Source organism: Cinclus cinclus, chromosome 2 (genome assembly GCF_963662255.1).
Source record: "Cinclus cinclus chromosome 2, bCinCin1.1, whole genome shotgun sequence".
Lineage (NCBI taxonomy): Eukaryota > Metazoa > Chordata > Aves > Passeriformes > Cinclidae > Cinclus > Cinclus cinclus.
Genome location: NC_085047.1, coordinates 83892268 through 83906806, shown reverse-complemented (window position 1 = coordinate 83906806; position 14539 = coordinate 83892268).

Here is a 14539-nt window from a genome sequence, read left to right as displayed (position 1 = left end):
CCTGTGAATGCACGTGAATCGATCACTTCTCTCTTGTACACTTTGTCATTAATATTGCTGCTGTTACTGTTCATTTTCTTATCTCATTGCTGTTTCCAGTAAATTGGTCTTATCTCACCCCATGGTTTTCACCTTTTGTGCCTCCAGTTCTCCTCTCCAGCTCTTGCCAGAGAGGAGGGAAGGAGGAAGTGAGCAAGTAGAGCATGGTTTCAGTGGGAACAGGAAATTGGATAAAAGAATTCCTGAACCACAACACAGACATATGAAGAAACATGGGTGTTGTAAAGCACCATTCTAAACCCAAGAAGAAAGAATAGAGGGATACGAATAGATTTACACAGGAAATGAGAGGGCGGATGACCTGCAACAAGGAGAAATACAGTCCCAGTTCTTCCCAAATAGTGTCTTTATACAATACTGCTTCTTCACCCAGGTGAGAGACTGAAACCCTCCAGGTGGGACTTCTTCTGGAAGAATAAGGGAGGATGGTTGTTCTTCACCATTCCAGGGTGGGGGTGAGTGTCTATGGCTAAAGATAAAAGAAAATAGGTTTGTGGAGAGGATTATTTGGGGATCCACATAGATGGGCATTTGAAATAAGGAAGAAGCAGAGCCTGAGGAATTGTCTGAGAAGACATATTTATCTGTTTGGGACCATGGTTAAAAAGTTAAGTTTTAGAGGTAGTTTTTATACAATGATGAAAGAAGATAAAAATAGAAAACCATATATAATGGGAGAATAATAAATTACCAGGAAATATATATTTATTGTAAAAAAGTGAAAGACAGTTTTTAACTATATACTCAGTGTTACAGCTTAATACTATATTGGCAGGTCTTAGTCTGACAGGGTTGGAATTACACTGTCAAGACAAAATGTTTAAGAGAATATGTGCTGATAAACTGTGGAAATTACATTTATAAAAGTTAAAGATACAAATGGCCCTGTCAAGAAAAACAAGGTTTACAGGCAATACAGGTAAGCTGGGGATACAAAAAAATAACTAGGAACAACATACACAGCACATTGTTCTCTACAAGAAGTAACTGAGAAAATGAAAGTCACTTTATTAGTTACAAGTCACTGTGGTTTTAGGATAGAGTTGGAAGAACAAAGAGGCAGATTAAAAGAGGAATGAAAAGTAATAATTTTCCTATGAGCCCATAGGCAGAATCTTTTTTTTTCTTTTTATTGCTCTTAAGGTATCTTAATAAATTCAGAGAGCAAGGGACTGCTGAAATGCCATAAACTGCCCCTCTAGGTCAAGGGAGTAGAGAACTGGGCAAAGGAAGTGACAAAAAGAGCTAGTAAATTGTTATAAAAATGAACAGTATTTGGAAAATTATTGACTTTGAAATTAGAACTCACACATATTGTTCACTGCCACAATAGAGAATATATAGATATCTTCTCCCCCAAATTCTTCTCAACAATCAGTTGTCACCATCACTTACAATTGGAGTTAATATGCTGGTAATCAAAAAGCAAGTACTACAAACAAAGTCTGAGCAGAATTATACTCTGTGACCTCATAAAAGTACAAGAATTTTACAGGTGCTTCTTGAAATTTCCAAAAGAAAATACTAAAGATGGAGTAGATTTTAAAATGTTGTGTGTTGCTGGCAAACTGTAATGAGAGAATATCTTTGTTATTGAAGTTATACAGCTTTAAAAAAGAGAACAAGAACTAAGAAGAAACAATATCTGTCAGAATCCTGGAATAAGAATAAATTTAGAAAGTTCAACAATTATACCAAATTGGTGAAAGTGAGAAGAAATTGGACATCCTGCAAATTAGTAAAATGGAACAAACTTTAAGATACAGTAAAGACATAAAAATGTGACAAAGGACAGGCAGATCTGTAACAAGAGGGCTTCAGAGAAAATGCCTGGTTTAGCAATCATTTTAATTAGAGATAGTAAGACATTAGCATGCAGTTCAAAAAAGACTGTATTTTTGAGCATCTCTGTGTATATTAAATTTTCAAAGATAGGGGCTGAGGGAAGAGGTCGTCTTGTTCTATACCTGCTTCAGCAGCTATAAAAATAAAAATAGAGACTTTCTGCAGAAGTGCATTACACTGGACAGACTTATTAGGAAACTGAAGAGAAGCATGATAACAAAATTTTACAAACTGGTGAGAAAGCTGATGGTCTAAGAAAAAATTTTCCTTCCCAAGCAAGATATGTATCTCTCAGAATCCATAGCTTCAAAATAAATGAGCAGCTTTGGAAATTGCCTGTGCTGAAAAGCAACTATATATTCTTTATATCCATGTGCAATTCATGGATGTTTATAAGAATAATGGGGTCATAGAACATATGGAGCTGGAAGGGATCCATAAGAACCATCAAGTTCAACTCCCTGCTCCTCACAGGATTAACTAAAACTAAACCATGTAACTTATGAGCACAGTCTATATCCTCCCCAAACTCTGGCAGGCTTGGTTCTATGACCACTTCCAGTGACCAATCACCCTCTCAGATGAGAAACTTTTCCTTGCTAAATATCGCCAAGGAAGCTCAACAGGCAATTTTTATTCCAAAAATCTGGAAGAAAAATGTAAAGGACCAAATGATATGAAGGAGGATAAAGGATGATTTTGGGACTAATATTAATTTTGAGAAAATAGATATTTTCTGAATGCATGTATCTTCTGGTTTAGTTTGAGTATCAATGCCTGTAATATGGTGTTCTGGATTTTTGCCCATTTTACATTTTTTAAAATAATGCTATTAATTCACTATTAACATTTTGATATTAGAATACAACTACTGAAATTTTAATTTCATTACTACTCTGTCAAGGAATTATTTATTTCTTCTCTCTTCATAAATATATAGAAGTCATTAAAATCACATTTACTGCATTATTTAAAGTATAAATGCAATGACTGATGACTATTAGTATTCAGAGTTGTAATAAAATCATGAGACATGATTTCCTACAAATCTTGTAGGAAATAAAAAGTTATCTCCAAGCAACCACACAATGCTCAGAGCCTGTAGAAACCAACCCTAGAATGTAATGAGTAGCCAGCTGTGGAAGAGGCTTACAGCCTGATTATCTGATATGGTTTACTTCTGAAAGGAATTTTACCAAGGCCGTTGGTATGGAGACTGAGAAGAGAAGAAGGAAAAGATGATAAGCAAAAAGAAATCTGCAGCTGGGAAAAGTATATTTAGAAAAGTTTTGTGAAAATTAGTTGAAAACAGTGGTGGAGACTGCTTTGCACCAATGAACGTTATGTTAATTTATGGTAACCAGTGAATAAAGTGTACTTTGTAGAGTGTATAAAAGGCAGCCTGCTGTTATAATAAACAGAAATTAGCCTTCTGAAGTGTATCGTGTCCCTTCGTATGTTGTGTCCCCCCCAACAGCGACAGCCGACCAAGCTGCAGGTGGTATCAACTGAACAGAAAATGGTAACACTGAAAGAGAGATCTAAAGGGGCCAATCTGAACGGTCAGAGGGACTGACAGGAAATGCCACATCAATTACATGTGTGGTCCTGCTGACCATTAGAACTCCAATGTCCTATATTTCCTCTGCAGTAGGTACCACTACACCTCTCCTAGATGGCACACCTCACTTCCAGTGGTCCTTTTGGAACAAGTCTAACACTCCAAGCACTGCATCAGGCAAGAGCAGGAAGGGCTGAAAGGCCACCTTTGCTTCATACATGCATTGTGGCTCTCATTTTCTCATCCCTTGCCATACCTATTCTGATTAAACATGTGTCAAGGTGCTTTAGCAACACTGGTTGATTCATCATGTGTAGAAATGCCAAGCTGGTGTTTCCAAGGCAGTGTAACTCACCATGTCTGTAAGTACAGCACAGTCTCAAGCACCTCCTTACTCTTCCCCCATCAAATTGGGGTTCTCATCCTGGCAACTGTATCCATTAGGATTGCTACCCCAATTCCCTCACCCCAAAGTAACAGAACCCAGTTTCCTCCTCCTTCCTTTCTTCCTTCACAGCAGTGATGGTTACTGAGATTGGAGATGCCGATCTGAGCCTAATAAACATTAATAGTGCTGGAGCCTGATTTTTCCTGAACAGGCCCCTTATTTGGTTAGATTCTTTTGTCACTACATTCATCACAGCCATTGGTTTTATCCTTGTTCCTGTGACTCAGTGCAGCAGTTCAACTGATTATGCAGCCTTGTACACAGAGCAAAAGTTTTGTCTTATTTCTTTCTGCTGAATTAACATTGTAGGATGAAGCACCAATGACCATCACTATTTAGCCTCCTGTCAAAGACAAAAAAAATCACTTGCACCATGTCACATTAGAAAAGTAGATCGTTCAAGAGACAGTAGCTACTCAGCTGAGAATTGCTACATGGACTTGTTTACAGGGTGAAACCTCACATAAAACAGAAGTCCCTATTTTATCAAATATAAAGAAATATCAGAAATAATCTTAACAACAAAACAATGTCTTCCCCTGCATATTTCTTGGCAAATTGCTTTGGTGCTGACTTAATTAATCAGGAGGTTCAATGCAGAAATGTTCAATTTATGTTGTAAAATTTGTGCCTGTAATTCCATATTGCAACCTTTCTGCATTTTAGCTAAAACTGGACCTTGTCAGGCTTATATAGTCTTAAATATATTATGATGAAGTCTAGTGCTGTCCAAATTTCCAGAACAACTTGGTTACTATTATACTAATAAAGGCCAGTTTTCAGCATCCATGGCATTATCTTTATAAAGCTTGATGATTAACCAATAAGTTACTAGATGAAATTAAGCTTTTTATATGTACTGTGTGTACACACACACATATGCACACATATATTCACACACATTCATCTGTAGATAAAAGTATATTTGTTTCCACTTAACAAGAAGTAAAAGTCATGCCAAATAATTTATTTAATATTTTAAATATATGTTTATCATCCCATCATATACTTAGTAAAGAAATTTTACAAAGTCACAGACAGAGAAGGAAGAAAATCACAGTGGCCTGTGTTAATGCAGTCATTAACTGCACGGTCATGTCCATTCACAGGGGTCCTGCTTCGCTCAGTTCAAAAGGCAAACTATGTCCCCAGAATGATCAGCCATGCAATATTCCTTTCTTATCTCATCACTTAATGTATGTCCCTATGCCTAATTTTCTGCACACCACCCAAACCTTGCACTGAATACATAATTATTCATTTCCTAATGGGCTTTTCCCTGGTGCTTTTTTTTTTTAATAGTACCCTGCTTATTAACAGAAATTAATTAATTCATCTTCATAATGTCCCTGTGGTATTTTCCTCCCCATTTTATAGACAGGGAATTGTGGAAAGTGCCAGCTAATTTGGGGTGTTAATTCAAGATGCCTGAGGTCTGATTTCTCAGACTATGTAGCAGCATGTATGCTCAGGGTAGTGCTCCTATTTATCTTAGTAGGCTGCTGCAAAAGCTCAGCAATTGTTCAAACAAAAAAATATTTCAAAATGACAAGTTGTAAGTCCAAAATGGGAGAATATAGAATTTATATTATTTTAAAGAAAAGCTATCAAAGACAGGAAGCAACTGGTTTTCTAGGAGTATTCAGTGACTTTTATCAAAACGTCTTTTGTTCAGCTGCCTCATGCAGTGCCCGTCTCCAAAGCATCAAGTGATCTTCAGTCAGGAAACAAAACTGATTCATGTCCAAGCACTGTTCATCCTATATTTTTAATGAAGTGGGAGTCTTATGATCTTTAATTTTAATCCTTAGGCAAAACACATATTCATATAGTGATGAATTAAACTTAACTTTTTGTGAAGTCTTCGCAATGTTGGACTGCTGGGGAATTTTTGCAGTTTAAAGATTATTTCAATGTAGCCTCGTGGCTTAGAACTAATTAATTTGAACATAGAGAATGTGGTAAAAAAAATGTGGTAAATTGAACATGTAAGCATGTGTCCCCACACAAGCAAAACTATTGAAGCAGAGTTGGGGTTGTCGGGTGGGAAGAGGAGCCTTTCATTCTTCAAAGCAAGGTGGAAAGTGGGAGAGGGAGGAAACACTTGCTGTGTGGACCTCCCACTAGAGGGGGATGGAGGAACATATTTGACCAGTGACTCTGAAGCCTCACAACACAGCAGAAATATTGAGATTCAAAAGCTGTTGAGTTTACATTGGCAGATTTGTTAAGAGGCGTAGATATGTTGGAGAGCAGTAGGAAATCTGCAGCACCAACCTTTTGCTCCGCGCATGTTCTATACAGCTGGATAAAGGATATGGAGCACAAGAAGTGTTCTTCTCTATCCCTCAAGGACAAAAGGAAATGACCTCAAGTTGGGCCAGAGAAGGTTTATATTGGATATCAAGAAAAATTTCTTCAACATAAGGATGGTTAGACATGTGAACAGGCTGCCCAGGGAAGTGGTGGAATCACAATCCCTGAGTGTTCAAAAAATGTGTAGATGTGGCCCTTGGGAACATGTTTTAATGGATGACTTGGTAGTGCTGGGTTATTGCTGGACTTGGTGGTTTCAGAGATCTTTTCCAACTAAGTGGTTCTATGATTCTATGATCAAGCAGCATCCCATGTGGTTGTGAGACTGGCAAGACTTTTCAGAGAGGTTTGGAAGTATACAATTTTTCACAAATTTATAATTGGCCAGATGTGGGCAAATTTGGGCATCATTCTCAGAAGTGGCTACACCATTTATACTGAAGAAGAAAATAAACTCTGTTACTAAAACCTTAAAACCAAAAATCATAACAGAAGCAAAACCTTCCATCAGTGGATTTCTATGGCTTGAGATTTTTCAGCTCTATAGTTGAAGTTTGCCAAGCTTTAAACATTTATTGAGTTCCAAACTGTATAGTGATATGAATTTTAGCTGACATCATTTATGTTGTAAACTTCCTGCACTATAAACCCATTCTGAATACTACCAGGCTCTCAATGGAAACTAAAAAAGCATTTTCAATTTTATTTTGCAAGTTACCACAAATCATGCTATAATATCAGTGACAGATATTTGCTTAAATAACTACTGGGTGAACTACTTGGTGAAGACCTATCCACTGATGGCATGTTCTCGATTCCTATGTTTAAAACTGTATTTGGCAAAATGCTCCATGTCCTCATCAAAACAAACCATGTTGGTTCCTTTGTCACAGCAACATGATAAAGTAAGTGAAATAGTATAATCAACATATAAATGTCACTTACGACCATGCTTGTCTGAGAGGTTCTGTCACACAAGTGAGATTTATAGAGTTAATAATCTTAGTTTTGGCCAGCAATGCTCTTAAGAAACTTGAATAATATTTCAGTTCTCATATTATGGACCTAGTTTTAGATATCCATATGTGGAGACAGAAGATATTCAGCTTTTAAAATTTTCTGAATGGTTATAAAAGCTTTGAAAGGATAAATTATTTAGATAAAAATATTTTAATAGCTTAGATCAAAACACTTCTATCTCAAAAGAACACAAGAAAAAAATAATGTGGAATGTCTGTATCCATATTAAAAATATTAATATTTGGTATGTTTCCATACACTAGTATTTATTTTCTTTTTTCAAAGAATTTTATTAAATTATTTTAGCATCTTATTCCTTGAGATCAAAAGAATCTGCATTTAATATTTCATAGGGACAACTGTCCGTGTGGTCTCATATTATCTTATTGGAAAATCAAAACTTGTTTTATTTTCCTGTTAGTACTCTCCATGGCAAATCCCATATTCACATGGAAACTATTGGTTGAGATGGAGGACTGTCTTTTAAGTGGGGGCAGAAGAAAAAGACTTATCTCATACCTATGAATGGACCACCAGGGTATGCTTTGAAGATGGGTTAGAGGCAAAACATACTCTATGTGTGAATGATTACTTGGGGACTCCTTTCATGTGACCTCTGGAAAGAAGTTTTGTTTCTAATGGACAAACCTGATGACAGACCTGGGGCAATTTGACATCTCCATATGCTTTCTTTGCTATTTTGCCTATGAGTGTAGGAAAATGCTCTTTAATGAGTAGCTGTTGTGTACAGAAACGTTTTTTTGAAACATTTGTGCAATGGCTATAGTCATTCATTGTACATATTCCTTAGAAGCCTCTGATAACCTCTTAGTTTAGAAAGGTCCATTTTCAAGAAGTAGTTAACCTGAGTATATAAGGTTTCAGTGCCTCCTACGTAAAAAGCAAACCACAATAACCAGTGACAGCTGAACTTCTGAAGATTCAGGCAGGAGCTGGTTGCTTTAGCAACACTCTAGTCAGTGGAAAGAAAACAGGAAGCCCCAGAAGTTATTCAACCTGGTGGGTATCTCAGATGATGTGGACTGCTCCCTACAGATATCTGTTGCTTTCCATGGGGATATCACTCGACAATCTCCTTGACTGGATATGAGGCAACCGACATTTGGTCAACTCAGCAAGATAGATGTCATGCTTTCATACCAATTTGCTTTTGGAGAGACTGCTAAGGATGTCACACTGTTTGTGTAGAATATTGCTCCTGGACACCTAGGTGAAAGTGCTACCCAAAGACCCATCTTACTGCAGCTCATGGGCAGTTACTGACATTTTTCATTAGACAGAATATTTCTTCCTTGTTGAAAAGCTGTGAGGTCTGGTATGACCGTTGGAGAACAGGATAACATTATGAGCATTTTTGGTGATGCCAGATGCCTATGTGTGTACAATTAAACCCAATCTCTGCATTCAGATACTCACATTTAACTACTTGCAGTTTGATGCTCAATCTGACCTACACTGCTCGCTTGGCTTAAAGGAAGAAACTTCCTTTGTCATTTAATTGTTGATTCTGTGGGATATGTATCCACTGAAACACTCAGCCATCACTGAAAAAGGATACTATACTAAAAGAAACTGCAGGAATAGCTCATCCCAACTCAGTTTAAATGCATATTCACATCTAACTTAATCATCCTAAGCCTACATTGATATCATCAGAGAAAGGAAGGACTTTGGTGTATAATTCACATGGCCAACTATTTATATTTTCTTTAGGATGAAATTAATAGTCCCCTGAAAGTGGTGGCTTTTCTATAGTGGCTATGAAGGGAATGTAGGGTGACTAGCTCTGAGGTGACGTCTGTACTAGAGCTGATGTTTCTGCTGTATGAACCACACAGACTGTGACCATCACCCAGCCAGTAGCCCTCTGCAAAGGGGTCTGATACAAAGCCTGCTGGACAGGGGCATCACTAATCCTGAAAGAGGTGAAGGGAGGCTGTGACAGCTGTCTTGTCTCTTCAGACTTAAGTTATAATATTGCCTTAGCAAAAATGCTGGGCTCACTCTATTTGCCCACTCCTAAATCTCTCCAGGGAGGATCTAATTCAAGTAACAGTTGTTACCTTTTGTCACTATTTATTCTCCCTCACCCTTGATTGTGTATGTACTCACCTGTAAGAGCAAGAGAATCCTCATGAATCTTTTTGTAATTCCCCTCAATCAGATTTCTTTATCTTGTGTTCAGATGATGGCAGTTTCAAATGAACAAGAAACCTCATTGCTCATGGTATGGTATGTAAGACTGATGAATGTCCATAGGGGTATTTGAACCTCTCTAAACTTCAGTGTTAAAGGGAAACAAGAAGATAGGAATTATCATGCTGAATCAAACAAAAAAAAATGCTATCCTGCTCTACCATTACCAGTATATAAAAAAAAGGTGAAGAAAACCTTCCAAGTAGACTAATGGGGTACTGTTATGGTAGCACACAGGCTTTAATCTAAACTTAGAATAGGCAGTGGAAATTTAATTTATATGCTTTCAATTTCTTAAACTAGTCATTCTATTTACACATACTATGATAATTTCAGTGAGACCTCTTTACTGGAGACTTTGGAAAAGAAAATAAATACTAGAGAGCCAGAAGTAAAAAATGTTCTCCTAAAGTGTGCTATACTCATCTATATTGTACATGGAATAACAGTGAAAACATAGTTCTCTCCTTTTAGAAAGTTCAAAGTAAGGCTATACTAAATGGAGAGCACATGTTCTCTTATTTGTAAACACCTGAAAGATTATTTTGCCTTATTTTTTTCATTATTTCTCTAGAGAAAATATTCTGATTACTTTTGACAGCCTTTCACATGTAATATGGCTTGTATATAGCATTTTGCCAGGCAGAAAATTGAAAGATAATACTCTTGTTTACATGTTCCACTGGACTGCAAACATAAGCAGCATGAAAATTTTTATCCCTGAAGATTTCATTGTACTTGGTGGGATTGTTCCACCCTGGAGAATCACCTGTTCTGAATGAAAGTGTCTTGAGTGATTAAACAGGGTTTGGTGGAAGAAATACTGACTGCTTCAAAATATTCTCATTATGTAACCAGAGTGGAAACAATATTCTAAGAATATTAGATGTGCAAGTTGGTCATTGAATTGATTTTTAAAGCAAAAAGCTACAGAAATCAAATTACCCCCCTTATCTTTATTAACCACAGTAACTTGGTGTGTCAGTTTTTCTGACCAGCAAGGTTGTCTTCAGCTCTCTAACACTTTTTATGGGCCTCCTCAGTATGATCTGCATGATTATCTAGCCTATAAGAACCTTTAAGGCTTCTTGCACTTCAAAGTCAATATGCTGAAGGATTTAACTGACTTCTATTCAAAATAAGTAAGGACGTTGTGATCATAGTATTTTTCCAAAATACCCAGAGGCAGCTGACTGTATTGTCAGAGTATGACAAGAGCAGAAACACATCTGATCCTAGTAAGATGCATTCTATATTGGTGTGTGGTCCAATAGCTTATCTGTGTCCTAGAGGATTTATTTTTATTAGATTCACTAAATAATTTTGCCCCTAAGGCTGACGTTGCTTGCAAAATTTCTTTTGTGTCTTCAAAGACTGAGCTGCAAACACCAATGTAAATATTGAGAGAATGTGTGAATGATGTCAGAGCATTTGTATTTCATCTTCAACTCATGTTTCTTTTAAAGCCATAGGAGTAAAATCACATCAAGACATCAAAAAGATTTGTTGTCTACTGTTTGAGAGCTAAGTTTACTACAATGTGTGCTATCCTTTCGTCACCTTTTTAGCTTCTTTTTTAGTTCAGTTTTTCTTCTCTGTAGATGTTGTCTATAATTCTGTGCATTCTTTGCACGGTTTCTGTTATAACAGTTTTCTTTAAATACTCCCTGATTAATCAGGAAAAACAATAATCTATTATGCTGTTTTTATAACAATGGGTGTTATCAACCACCACCCTCCACAATGTACTACTTCTAACACCACTGCTGATCACAGTGGATGAGCCATACCTTTGACATTGACATAGAAGTGTCACCAGTGCCAAATAAAATGTGTATCTTTAGACAGTGATCTTGAAAGGCTAGAGAAATGGAGTGATGGGAACGTGAAGTCCAGCAAAAAGAAATGCAAAGTCTTGTACCTGAGGAGCAGCATAGGCTTGGGGATGACCACTGGAAAGCAGCTTTGCAGGGAAGGCAAAGCTAGTACAAAACAAGCTGATTGATCACGAGCCTGCAATGCAGCCTTGCAGGAAAAAAGGCCAGTGACATGCTGGGCTGCATTAGACAGAATTTTGCTAGAACATAGAAGTAAGTGGTCATTCTGCTCAACTCTAGGAATAACTATTTTTTTTTTTTTGCCATGGTTTCAGCTGCAATACAGCTAATTTTCTCCCTAGCAGCTAGTCCAGTGCTGTGTTTTTGATTTAGCATGAGAATAATGTAGAAAATACACCAAGGTTTTAGCTGTTCTTAGTGTTTACCCTAAGTCAAGGACTTTTAAGTTTCCCATGTTCTGCCAGTGAGCAGGTGCATGGGAAGTTGGGAAGAAGCATGGCCAGGACAGCTGACCAGAACTGGCCAAAGGGATAGTCCATAACCTGGAATGCCATGCTCAGTTTATCAGCTGGGGGAATTGGCTGATAGGGACCAATCACTGTCCTGGACTGGGCTGGGCACTGGTCAGTGGGTGCTGAGCAACCCTGCTGTGCATCACTTTTCTTTTTTGGGTTTTATTCCTATTTCTCTTTTTGTTGTACTCATTTATTATTCTGATAATTTCTATTACTATTATTATTATTATTATTATTATTATTATTATTATTATTATTATAATATTTTAACTCAACTACTAATTTTATCTTTTCTCAAACTACAGGTTTTACCCATTTTTTTTCATTCTCCTCCCCACTCCACCAGGGAGTGTGGGGTATAGGCGTTAGTGAATGGCTGCATGGTACTTAGTTACTGTCTGGGGTTAAACCACAACATTCTCAAACAATATCTGGAGTAAAATTTGGACTAAAACAGCTAATGGAGGATGTCTATAGTGCACTGGTTATAAATTTTCTGACTGTGGTGCAGTTAATGTACCTGAAATACAAAATCACAAAAAACCCTCATATAATCAAGACATCTAGTCATGATTTTCAAAAGTGTCCTTCTATTAGAATTGCTCTTCCTTTTCTTAAAGGACTAATTTAATTTTTCTATTAATTTCCCTGTTACTGTATAATCAATATGAACAAATGGTTACTTAGGTTTTCTGTCTTCCAATTTGTTTGGTTCCTCATCTTCAAAGAGCCACATCAAAATATCTTGTCATAGAATAATTAACAACTGGATTTTCTTTCTGCATTCATCAGATATCAGATTCTGCCAACTGCCAAGCAGAATATGGGGAAATGATACCAAATTCCTCCTTGACATACAACTGAGCCCATTAATAGTGAAATAGATTTATGGGTGTCTTGCAAAATATTTTGCATAGTCTCTTTAAACAGCTATTCACATCAAACCAAAGGTGCCAGAAAAGGCTTTTACATCGTTCAGTTGTCTAAGCTTTGCCAATGCTATGACATTTAAATGCTCCCACTTTGTCCTCATTCCCTTGAGTTCATTGCTGAGGACAGTCTTCCCACTGAGTGCCATGGCAGCAGAAGGAGCACCTCTGCTCCAGGGTGAGCCAGGGTGATAAAAGTTGAAAACAGCTCTCGATTCAGCTCAACCCAAGATGTAGAACAACTTCACAGTTCTTGTGTAATCAAAATTGAGAGGAAATATAGACTCTTTTCTGGCTGCCTCTTTTACCTCTTGTTTTTAATCTATAGCATACTACTTGTGCTACCTGTTTTAGTCTGGGGGATGGTAACCCCTGAGCCTTTCTGATGTGGAGATTTTCTCCAGTACCTGGGTGTTTAAATCCTTTGCTCTGTTGATTGCAATCTAACACCTACTACTTCTGCAAAATAGCATGCAAGAGACAGGAGATATTTGCACACACTGAGATACCATGAGTGATAACTCCAGTATCAGCCATCTGCTAGACCCTTTGTTTGCTGTCTTTCTTTGTCCTAAAGTTCAAATATTTTCAGTGAATGGGGGAAAACTGCACAAGTAACTCCCCAACTCAGCTTTAGTTTCTTTATGAACAACATCTGCAGAATATGATAGGAAACAAAAACATCTGTTTCCAGTGGCTTTGCTGTATTCTGCTTTTCTATTGATTCATACACAAACCTGAAGCTGGGCTGTTTGGGGCGTTATCTCCTTGTTTATTATGTAAAAACCCCAGGCAAACTCAATACACAAAGGTAACATACTTAAAAGTGAAGCAGGTATTAGTAGGCCCACAGTAAGCCTGAATCAACTTCCTAACTTCTGGATGAAGAGTCTTTCATATGGAAATTAAAGCTGAGCTACCTAAAGAGAGAGAAATCCCAAAACACATCCATTTTCTAATGGTAACAGCACTGCTCATGGCAAGATTTACTGTAAAGTAGAGATGAACTTGAGAGGTCTGTATTGATTAGTTTCATCTGGTCTGTGATAATTTAATGCATTGGAAATGTGCTTGTTTGCCTAGCAGACCAGTATGCCTGGTCTACTGTCATGGTCTGTATTTCTCTTAGATATTGGAGAGATTCTGGGCAATGGCTGTGTAACCTGTGTGGTTTCCCACTGCATCTATGAATGTATTAAGAATTTTGGGCAGAAAGCATTATTTATTGTTACTGCACACTGAAATTTTCCCTTCATCTCACCAGGGCTTCCCCTCTCCCTCTCCCTCTCCCTCTCCCTCTCCCTCTCCCTCTCCCTCTCCCTCTCCCTCTCCCTCTCCCTCTCCCTCTCCCTCTCCCTCTCCCTCTCCCTCTCCCTCTCCCTCTCTCTCTCCCTGCTTAGCCTTATAGCTCAACATTTAAAGAATTTACAGGGTGTGTAGAAGTCAGGCTCTCACTGCTCTTTTTAGTAAGAAGGGCCTCCTATACCCATTAAAAACTATGGTGCATTTATTTATGCTGTTCCCACCCTTCTTTGGAAACTCAGCTCTTTCACAGGCAAAAAAAACCCCTTTTCCAAACTGGCTCAGAGAGGTAAGAAAATATATATGACTCCACAGCCCAGGGATGCAGGTGCCTACCAAAAAGGGGATTGATGCTTTTTCCATGAACTTCATCACACTAAAAGAATCACTGGACAAAGCAGAGCTGTTTGTGCCACACACAGCAGCAAGGTAATATATGTCCCTCCCCATCTCTTACTGTTAGTGACTTTAACCTCCTCTTTAGTTAA